The 12,027-nt window shown below is 30.2% G+C and overlaps 1 long non-coding RNA gene across 1 annotated transcript; it reads right to left on the reverse strand.

The window, feature by feature from the left end:
• Positions 1–10,615: 10,615 nt before the first annotated feature.
• On the reverse strand, positions 10,616–12,027 carry LOC123902503. Its single transcript, XR_006807634.1, has 2 exons — positions 11,730–12,027; positions 10,616–10,893 (listed from the first exon to the last, which is right to left on the reverse strand). It is a non-coding gene; the product is annotated as an uncharacterized LOC123902503 (long non-coding RNA).

Consider the following 12,027-nt stretch of genomic DNA (forward strand, 5'->3'; position numbering starts at 1 on the left):
TGTTCTACATGGCCAAGTTTATGTTGCACGACTATTTTCTTTTCTATAAAAAATGAGCCGAGTGTTCGTACAATTTCACTTAAAATTTTGACAAAAGTGGCGAAGGATCGGAACCGGTTGGTCTGCTGGTTTGTTCGTTGTCCTAGTCTCTTAGAACTAGATCGAACTGTAGTTTTAAACGACTTAAATCAAGTCATTTTACAAAATCGTCAAGTTGAAAGGATTCTTAATAATTATCATAGCTAGTGAGTAAAACCTAGGAAGAAAATAGATTAAAGGGTAAAATGTGTTTTTGGTCTCTGGAATGTTAGCGAATTTGAGTTTTATTTATTGAAAACAAAATATTCAACTTGCCCCTGTAATTTTAAATTCCTTTCATTTTAGTCCCTAATTTAATTTGGTCATGTCATACAAAAATGTTGACATGGTCAGAATTTGCTAACCGGAACATTGCCACGTGTTCAGGAGGGGTTGACACTCAAATCAAAATTTGTTTAGATTTCAAAGACGAAAAACAATTTTGCCCTGGGATCAAATTTAAAGTTTAGAAATTTAAAAACTTATTTTTCAATTCTTCATTTTTTACTTTGTTACTGTCACTTCTCAACTTCTTCAACCTAGAAACCACGTACATTCTTTAACCCAAAAAAATCTTTCCTTAAAAAGAAAATTACTAAAACTATAATATTATGGTACCCTGATTTCGTACATTATCACACGACATAAGTCCAATTTTTATGATAAAAATGGAAAAGAGAAATCAAATTTATCATAAAGCAAAAATTATTTATTTCCTTCTATATTTTTTTATTTTTACTTTTCTTTCGTTATCTGAACTATTTCAAATATTTGTCTAATCTTTTACTAGTAAAAGGAAGGTTGAATTGTCCCCATGAGCTTAGCTCAATTGGTTGGGACATCAGCATTTTATATGCAGGAGCCAGGGTTCGAACCCTGGACACTCCACTTATCCATCTTTAAAGGTGGAATTTCAAGCCACTAGGCTACCTGACCCAAAAAAAAAAAAAAAAAAAGGAAGGTTGAATTGCTCATAAGCCTTCATTGTGATGATGTGGCATGCTTTAGAGAACTTCTCATATCTATTTAAAATTTGACCCACAATTTATTTTGTGTGTCCATTCATCCTCCAAAGTAATTATCTATATGTTACAATAATAATGGCTCCCAATAATAATGAAAGAAAAGAAAAGGAAAAATAAAAAAGACAAATTACAAAAAGAACAATGAATAGATATATGCTCTTTCATATTTTACACTACCAAACATAAAATATAAATCATGCATGTGTAAATATGATTTGCAATTTGCAAAAATTTACTTTAAATAAATAAACCAAATAAAAAAATTACTCCTCAAAAAAATTTCATGCTTGACAAAATAAATTTTATGAAAAAAAAAATACTTTAGTTGTTGAGTTGCTCACAAGCATGCATTGTGATGATGTGACACTCTATAAGAAAAGTTTATAATCTCTATTAAAACCTTTTCATATTTCATATAATAGAGTTACTCTAATAATAATAATATATTAAAATATATATTGTATGTTACAATTCCCTATTAATGCAATTGAAAACAAAGAATTCTTGGAGACACTAATATTGAATATGTAAATTTAGCTAATTATCAAACACAAGCTCTATATAAAGTTAACCCAAAAGCTAATTATCACCACCACCATATCAGGAAGTCTACCTTCTATGTTTTAACAAAAATTTAATTTGTCTATCTCATGGCAAAAACTCTATGGTTTCTTTGTTTAACATCTCCATGAGAAAAAGTTATGCATCTTCACCTTCCATATATTATAGTTACACATTATAGTGTCTTGAATTGATTTAAAAGCTATTGTGTGCATATATATAGTTACATCGTAAGTATATTGGTTTTTGTCCTTGGTAGGTGATGGTGTCTAACCTCTTAGAATATCAGGTATGTCTACATGTGATTGATTAAGAAATTAATATACATATATGTGATAGTTGCCTATTAATATGTTTGTAAATTGAAATTTTTCTATTAATCTGAGTTTGGAACATCTCTAATCATTTTTTATATTTCTTTTTTAGGTTGGATATTTTTTAAAATATCAACCGGTGTTTTGTTCGATGATTAATTAAACTTTGAGTTGAATCGATTAATATGAATATGACTATTTTTTCATGTGAAGGAGGAGAACAGGATAAAACATACTTCTATTTTTGCTTACGTTGCATCCTTGCTCCTTATAAAGCCTATGAAATGGCATCTCATGTAAGGATGTGTATTTAACTCTAATGGCAGTTTGTAAACCATCATTTTTTTTTAATTGATATAATGTTTGTAATTAGACAATTTTTCTTTTTCATTTATTATTTTATTAGTCTAATGTTTTAGCTTATTTGTTTCTTATTTTCTTTTTCATTTATTATTTTATATAAGGTAAAAGATTTGTATAAAAAATTGTTGATTAATGGGAATATAATTAATTTTTGTCATGTAAATAAGTTGAAGAGGATAAAAGAGACTTATTTTTATTGATTTTGAAGTGCCTTAAAATCTTTTACAAGTAAAAGGAATGTTGAGTTGCTCACAATCAAGTATTTTGATGATGTGACACTCTATAAGAAAAGTTTACAATCTCTATTAAAAAACATTTTCATCATTTCCTTTAATTAAATCATTTTAATTTTAATTATCTTTAATTAAATCATTTTAATTATCAATATATCAAATTATCACTATATAACCTTTTCATCATCTCCTTTAATTAAATCATTTTAATTTTAATTATCTTTAATTAAATCATTTTTATTTTAATTATCAATATATCAAATTATCACTATATAACTTCTTACAAGGGACCAACTAACTAAAATGAAAAATTATTAAATTAAAATGGACCAACTAATATATAAGATTTATATAACCACAAAATATTCATGACTATTGGAATTCTTTCAATACTAATAAAAAAAGGAATCATTATATTTCAAGCAAGTGACTCACTTTGATATTCCAAACCTCTTTGATCAATCCCTTAAAGAACTGAATTTAATAATAAAAAAAATATGTGTCTCTCTTGCTTGAAATATATTCTTTCAATACTAAATGAATTAAAAGGGATCATTCTTCATTACTTATATTGTTTAGAAGGGATTGCTTGAAACCAAAAGGATCATACTTCTACTTAGCCTAATGAATTAAAAGGGATCATACTTCTAATTTTATAACTCTACTTAGACATATAAGTTATTGTGATGATGTGACACTCTATAAGAAAAGTCTACAATCTTTATTAAAACATTTTCATATTTCATATAATAGAGTTACTCTAATAATAAATAATATACAATAATAATATATTAAAAAAAAACTAACACAATTTATTGTTGTTGAATTGAGACAAAAATGAATTGCAAGTAATGAAAGGTGGAATGATGCATCATGTTATTGTTTTAATTGCATTGCAATATCTTATTAAAATATATATTGTATGTTACAATTTCCTATTAATGCAATTGAAAACAAAGAATTCTTGGAGACACTAATATTGAATATGTAAATTTAGCTAATTATCAAACACAAGCTCTATATAAAGTTAACCCAAAAGCTAATTATCACCACCACCATACCAGGAAGTCTACCTTCTATGTTTTAACAAAATTTTAATTTATCTATCTCATGGCAAAAACTCTATGGTTTCTTTGTCTAACATCTCCATGAGAAAAAGTTATGCATCTTCACCTTCCATATCTTAAAGTTACACATTATAGTGTCTTGAATTGATTTAAAAGTTATTGTGTGCATATATATAGTTACATCATAAGTATGTTGGTTTTTGTCCTTGGGATCTACATGTGATTGATTAATAAATTGATATACATATATGTGATAGTTGCCTATTAATATGTTTGTAAATTGAAATTTTTCTATTACTCTGAGTTTAGAACATCTCTAATCATTTTTTTATTTCTTTTTTAGGTTGGATATTTTTTTAAATATCAACCGGTGTTTTGTTCGATGATTAATTAAACTTTGAGTTGAATCGATTAATATGAATATGACTATTTTTTCATGTGAATGAGGAGAACAGGATAAAACATACTTATATTTTTGCTTACGTTGCATCTTTGCTCCTTATAAAGCCTATGAAATGACACCTCATGTAAGGATGTGTATTTAACTCTAATGGCAGTTTGTAAACCATCATTTTTTTTTATTGATATAATGTTTGTAATTAGACAACTTTTCTTTTTCATTTATTATTTTATTAGTCTAATGTTTTAGCTTATTTGTTTCTTATTTTCTTTTTCATTTATTATTTTATATAAGGTAAAAGATTTGTATAAAAAATTGTTGATTAATGGAAATATAATTAATTATTTTCATGTGAATAAGTTGAAGAGGATAAAAGAGACTTCTATTTATTGATTTTGAAGTGCCTTAAAATTTATATAGATCGAGGGTATATTGATGTTGGAGGAATTCAATTAAAAGAGGACAATCCAAATAATTTAGAAATATAAATATGTGTCTCATTTTTAAATACTATATTGTCTACAATGTGTATGTGATCTACTTGATCTCGATCAAGAGAAATATAGAAACAAAAACAAAGTAGAAATTAAAATAAGTTTTTTTTTTTTTTGTAGTTGACACTCAAGTCTTGCGGTTTTTATAATTGTAATACATGCAAGAAGTTATATTGATTCAAATTGACTTAGAGGTTGTCCAAATATATAATCTTCATGCATTTATCGTATAACACTTGCCTAAATCTGGATGGTTCAATATGAGTATATATGAATTTTAATGGACGGTCCTATTTTAATCTACGCATGCCATCTTATTCTTACAACCATAAAATGAATCGATGAAAAGAATTGTGCTAAAAACATGTTAGTTTAGAAATTGTGCTAAATACTTTTTCCTCCCACTTAGAATTGTACTAAAAACTTTCTAAATTAAATTAAAAAAAGACAAAAATTATTAAATAAAAATTGTTGATGCTCATTTGTCAAAATAAATTTTAGAAATTATTAAAACCGTAGATGTTAAAATATATTTACATATATTTAGAAAATATAATCACACATATATTTAAACATATTTACACACAACTAAAATTCACCAACAATTCAAAAATTATTAATTTAATTTACATAATAATATAACTTTTTGGATAAATTAAGTACATATTCTAAAAGAATGTTTACGTTACGGCTGAAAATAAAATAGTGGAATATTTATAAGAATAAGATGACATTTTTTTAAGCAAATAAGAAGATGACACATGTTAAATCTTAAATTCATCTATAAGACTTTCTTTACCTTAACCAAAATTCAAATATATAAAATCTTCGTCCAAACTTATATATTGACAACAATAAATATTCAAGTTTATATAATATAATAAGAAAATAAATGTTCAAGAAAATATTAAATAAAAGGGACAAAAACTAACAATAATTTTGAAGAGACACAAACCTCACCAAGAAAAAGAAAAACAAACCAAAAACAAAAGGACCAAGCAAAAAAAAAAAAGTGAACCAAACAATAGACTAAAAAATTGGGACTAATAAAGTTGGAATAAAATTTCACCAAGTGAATAAGTGAGAATAAACTCCAAGAAAACGAGAGATGAGTAAGTAGATAAGCTATTTGGAACCTTAAATTGCATAGAACGTAGTAAGCAAAATATGCTATTTGATACATAATTTTCAAAAAATGAGAACACGTGGATTAAATAGTAAGCCACCATATATGAATCATATTCTATAATCAAAACTTTTTTTAACATTTCTCATGAGCAATATTGTCTACAAGTATAATTAGGTATGCCTCCAACTCTTATTGAAAATAATAAAATAAGGGATACATCAAAAATAAAAAACAAAGTGACATTTGACTATAAAATTGCAACTCATATAAAGAAAACTAAAATCTTATATTATTACACTAATAAAATAAAAAATGATACATCCTTTCAAACTTATGAAATATTATAAGAGATCTATTACATTAAAATGTAAACAAACTACGATATAAATTAATAAAAAATCTAATATTTCTAAACAACTTTTTTTTTTACTCATATACTAATATTAAATATAATCATATTTTAAAATAATATCTATTATTTAACTATATGTGATTATAGTTATCGCAATTATTATTTTTTATTTATAAAAATATTTTAATTTTATATTTTAATCAAACCCGTGCAACGCACGAGTTTATCCCTAGTATTAAATAACATGAGCGACAATATATTCTACGGAATGGTGGTTTTTCTATCATCGATATAGCACCACACAGCCACCACCCCTGTGTGATTCTCTTTAGAGAGGAGTAAGAAATCATTTAAGGTTTTTCTTAGGTTAGTGTAAGCTTTTATTAAGAATCATATGTTGAGGAGAATGTAAGATTTTTTCAAAATGATACTATAGTTTTTTTTCTTTTAAAAATTGTCTTTTGAAGAGAAGATTTTTTGGGTCGAAGAATTTATAGGGTTTGTAGGTTGAAGAAAGTGAGAAGAGTTCTTTAATGGTGGTGGCATGGTAGAATAGATGTGTTCGTGGTTCGATTTGGATCGATCTTGAGGCAAAAAAACATCCAATCTAATCTGAAGATAGAATTTATGGAATTTATAGATCGAAGAAAGTGAGAAGAGTTTTTTTTTTTTTTGAGTAATAATAGTTGGACATTTATTTTGTGACAATTTTTAAGACAATTTTTTTGTTCCTTGAAAAAATTAAGGGTAAAAACACAATAAATGTAAAAATAACATTAGTTGTACAATTTTTTATTTTTTTTTACTTTTCATTTTCAACCTACACGTCCACCATCACTTTGTCATAAACCTAGATTCTCACTTGTGTTATATGCCTTCTTAATTTTCATCTTCCTCCGGTGACCATAGACCCTTCCTATGCTTCTGCTTGTAACTTTGTCAAAAAAAAAAAGCTTCTGCTTGTAACAGCATGAGTGTCTTCCCATTTGTGATTTTTTCAATTATCCAAGGTTTTTTTTAATGTTCCTTCAAAAAAAAAAAGTTTTTTTTTAATGCTAATTGACTCCTATGAGAAGAAATATCAACAAGGGATAGAAAGAATTGAAGGAAGGAAAATGAAGTTGCAGCTAAGGCCTAAGATAAGGAGTTGAATAAGGTTCTTAATTTCTTATTATTTTTTTTATTCTAATTTTTCAATTTAATAATAATATACTCCCTCTACCTGTAAGAAATAATTTGCTTTTTAGATTCATTATAAAGTTGATGTATCCGGTAGAAAACGTTGTACCTTAGATACATCAACTTTAATTAATAAAAAATAATTTTTTTTCTTATATAATCGGAGGGATTACATATCATATCATATATACTAGTATGTAAGGTTGGACAACGTGAAATATGATATCTTTGTTCGTATAAAGTGTTTGAGTTGAAAAAGAGGGAAAGTGAGAAAATGGATTACCTAAAGCAGTATAACATTCTCTAGATTGCAGGTAAGAAACATGCCTTGTAGTAGAACCCAAAACTGCCCTTAAATCCTTCAACATCATCAATATGCAATCCATAGGCATGGGAGTTAGTTAATTAAGCATACATTAATCTTAATCGCTTATTAAGATTAATTAATGGCTAAAAATAATTTCTTTTACATAAAAGATAGGTGAAGCCTACTCTCTTTTTGATAATGATCTATATCCCTGTTTTACCAGTTAGAATTGTGTGTGTGACCTTTATATAAGCATTGTCACCCTTACACCTATTCGTCAGTTCTAACCAAGGTTTTCAATAAAGGTCCGTTACAGCGAAAAAGGCCGCGACAAAAAGGTATTGGCGCCTACCGTTACCGTTTTTCACCGTTTTTATATGGTGAAAAAAAATCACGCCGAAACGCCGTTACGGCCGCGACGAAACACCGATACAGCCGCAAAGGAACGCAATATGGCCGCGACAAAATGCTAACTCAAATGCTAATAGATAGAGACTTCTATTTTTTCCAATAGAAATGCATAAAAATCACATTTTTAATATAAATATGAACATAAATTATAAAATGTTATATCTTTTTAACTCTTTACAAGTTCAAAACTTTACATTTATCTCATATTTAAGTTGTTATACATATATCATAGTACAAATAATTTTAATAAGATTTGTGCATATTGTAATTAATTCACACTGCGACGACCGTATTTCATAACGCAACAGCCGTAACAGCCGAAATGGCGAAATCCTTGACGCGACCGCGACCGTGACCAATCAAGATGGCTACTACAACAAGGACCTTTCAACACCCAAAGGCGCGAATCAAGATGGCTACTACAGGAAATGAAGGATCCAATGACGCTAGCAAGGTGAATGACGAGAAAGACAACAAGTCTCCCACCAAGAATAGCCAGTTCCCTCCTTCCAAGGCAAATGTTACTGAAGGCCATAAGACAGAAGTTCCAATGGAGCCAAAGCATCCTCATGTGCTGCAACCAGTGCCTCGAGAAGAAGCTGTCCCTATTGGCAGCCAAGCATTCATTTTCGAACAAAAGATGAACGGACGTCTCGGTATTTTCTTTGAAAGAGCTTGGACCAATCCGAATCCCACAGCTATTGAGATCAACCTCACTAGGATGCATGAATGTGTGGTTCTAACACTTACCGAAGTGATAAAACGTGCAATCCGTGACTGTGAGTATGAATCCTTTCCTGCTGGGGATGATGAAGACGCAGAAGCCCTCGCCACTATCCTAGCTAATGGAGTTATTGTGCTGACCTACTGCAAACTCGCTATTGCCAACTACTATCATAGCGAAACTTGCGAATGCTTTTATAAGAAACCAAATGTTCCTGATCCTTTTGAGGTTCCGGAACCATATGCTCTCGCTATCTCTCAACTTGGCAAAGTAAAAATCAGGGGACTCCGCGATGAAGTCGTTGCCCTCCCGACTATCCCTGTTGCTCATGGTACCAGATTTGGCCTCCCAGGTGATGAACGCTGGAACCAATCCGACTACTGCCTCGCTGTTGATTGTGCGAAGAAGATAGGGATATGGTTCAAGACCGTAGACCTGAAAGTGAAGATGGGATCGACCTGGTGGTTACTCAAACCTCATGAACAGGTGGAATTTTATGAACTCCGCTGCCCGATACCTGAAGAGAACTTTACTGTGCAAGCCGCTATACTGCGTGACCTATTTAGTGTCAATGAAGACGGCGGTTATCAAGCTGACATTGTAGATTTGTCCCCTCTTGGCAACACCAACTTTGGTTCAATGTCCCGCAACCCTCCCGAACGTGTGGACGTCGCAACCTACTTTGCTGTCATGTCACCAATGAAGACAACAATCACACAACATAATGTGGAGTTTGGCTTAATTATGTATGTTCTAATTTGAATTTATTTTCAATTTATGTTAAGACATTAAGTAACAATGGGTACTGTAATTTTGATGATGTATGGACATCGTTATGGTTTGATGAATTTTATGTATTTTAAAATTTTGATGGTGTTTAGCTGAGTATATAATATCTTGTGAGTTGTTATCAAGTGACCAATGTTTTGCAGGTGTTCCATGTGTGGCCGCTCTAACTGAAGCTGATGACTAATGATCTTAGAAGTTAGAGCGCACCAACCCCCCTCAAAGCCAACCAGACAACTAACAAGGACAATTTTGTTATCTTAAATTATTGTTTGGGAAAAATTCACACTCAATTGACAATGTCAATATTGTTAGATTGAAACACACTCACTTAAATTTGAATCCAAAATCTCACAGTTAATGTGTGTTAGTTTCAAGTAGTATTTATCTTTTCTTTTTGTCCGATAGTCTAGCACTTCATCTATGGATAAAAAAAATCCAAACCAAATCACATAACTTACTTATTTGTTTTTAACGCTCTGGTTTCCACGGGAAGCGCCATGGTAATCCAAAGTTCGATATGATGTAAGTAAAGTTTGACCAATAATTGTACTCACTAAGGTTCCATTTGGCCCTACTTATTTTCTACTTTTCTACTTCTCTTTAAAAGAAATAGGGAAGTAGAAAATTGTATTTGACCATATTTCTCCTTAAAAAAATTAGAGAAATAAAGTAAAAAGTAGAAAATAAGGAGAAGTTGGGGCAAACATAATTTTTTACTTGTTTACTACTTTTAAGGTAAAGAAGAAAAGTAGAAAATAAGTAGGGTCAAACGGGGCCTAAGAATCCAACTCATGTTCTCTTAAACTATTCGTTATAGGGGGACCTCATTAACTACTTGAGCTTAATGTCTTAGTTTTCCTTCTGAAAATTATAAATATTAGTTAATAATTTGTCAAAAAAGTATGTATGTTTGGACAATTTAGTAAAAAAAAAAAGTATGTTTAGACAATAAAAGACTACAAAAATATTTAATATAAATTAAAAATCAACGAGTTAGTAACTATATTTAGATGATAAAAGACCATAAAAATATTTAATATAAATTAAAAATCAATCAACAATTATGTTAGAGGTAGATTTAAATAAGTCACACTGGTGTGTGGGTTTAAGTGCTAAGAGGTAGCATCTCATGATGTTGCGATAGCAGGGAGGACGACTGAGAATGGTGAGATTTTTTTGTGGTCATGACCAGTGGCGACTCCAGGAATGTTAGAGAGCCTGGGCAAATTTTTTGAGGAAATTTTATCAGGGGCGTACTCAATGTCTGCCCATCTAGAATTAAATATGTTGGTCATGTAAAACTTGTCTTTATATTCATCAGAGCCATCAACGACTTTTAAGAATATATGTCCTCCTTCACAAATGCCAATAAAATTTATCAAAGGCCTCCTTTGCACATCTGTCCAGCCATTAGAAACCAACGTAACTCCCTTCAATGTCCACAAAGATTTTATAGGTTGAAGCAACCTATCAATATGAGCTCTTTCTTGCTTCAAAAGAGTGGTTCTTAGAGCATTATAACTTAAAGGGAGGAAGCCACTAAGGTTGTGATTAGCAGCAAAAGAATAAGAACTAACATAGTAAGGATTTCTAGCAAGATGGAAAGATAAGACACCAGCATAAAATACCATTGCTATATTTTCTATAAGATGATTCATATCCTCAACATTGAAGGCATTTTCTATACTACTCTTTCTTCTCTTTTGTGGCACTACCGATGGGATTCGAGACATTTTATCGGTAGACAATGAAACATGTTTAGGCATAACTATTAACAAAACACACATTAATAAAACATTAACAAAGTTTACTAAAATAAAACAACATCTAAGTTGAAGGTAAATAGCAGACAAAACAATCATATTTTTCAACGGAAGTCCTTCATATATTTCCCTAGCAAACTCCATTGCACCACAATTTGCATACATGTTAATGAGAGCACTCTGTAAATGCGAGTCAATAGCAAAACCATTATCCTTCACAAACTCATGAATTGTTCTGCCATAACTTAAATTCCCAGTATGACCACAAACATAAAGCACAGTACAAAGACACTATTGCAGATCAAGATGAATTTAGAACAAAAACCCTTCATTCTCACTATTTTAGAACAAAAACACTATTGAAGAACCAACCAAAACTACTTATTTATATAACCAAAACAGCTTATTTATATAATCACTTAACAATCAAAACAGCTTAATAAATTTAAAATTCAAAACAACACCAAATCATCAAACAAAGATTCTAGATTGAGAAGGTTAGGTTGTTAAAAATTAATTGCAGTATGTTAGTTTGCTTACCTCAAACGAGACGAAGAGAAAGAGTGAGTGCGGTGCGGCTGCGGCGGAAGATTGAACGGCTTTACGGCGAGGTGAGGGAGAGAGATTGAGAGCAGGGAGAGAGGGATTGAGAGCAGCGGCCGGCGGGTGAGAGAGGAACTGAGAGCAGCGATTTTGAGAGAGAGGGATCGAGAAAGAGAAAGCAAGTACTACTCTTCCTTTTTCTGTTTTTGTTTTCATTTAAAAAAAAAAAAAAGAAAAAAGAAAAAAGAAAAAGGGCAGCCCAGGCACGTGCCAGGCATGCCCGGCGGTATACTCG

This window comes from Trifolium pratense, linkage group LG1 (genome assembly GCF_020283565.1).
Source record: "Trifolium pratense cultivar HEN17-A07 linkage group LG1, ARS_RC_1.1, whole genome shotgun sequence".
NCBI lineage: Eukaryota > Viridiplantae > Streptophyta > Magnoliopsida > Fabales > Fabaceae > Trifolium > Trifolium pratense.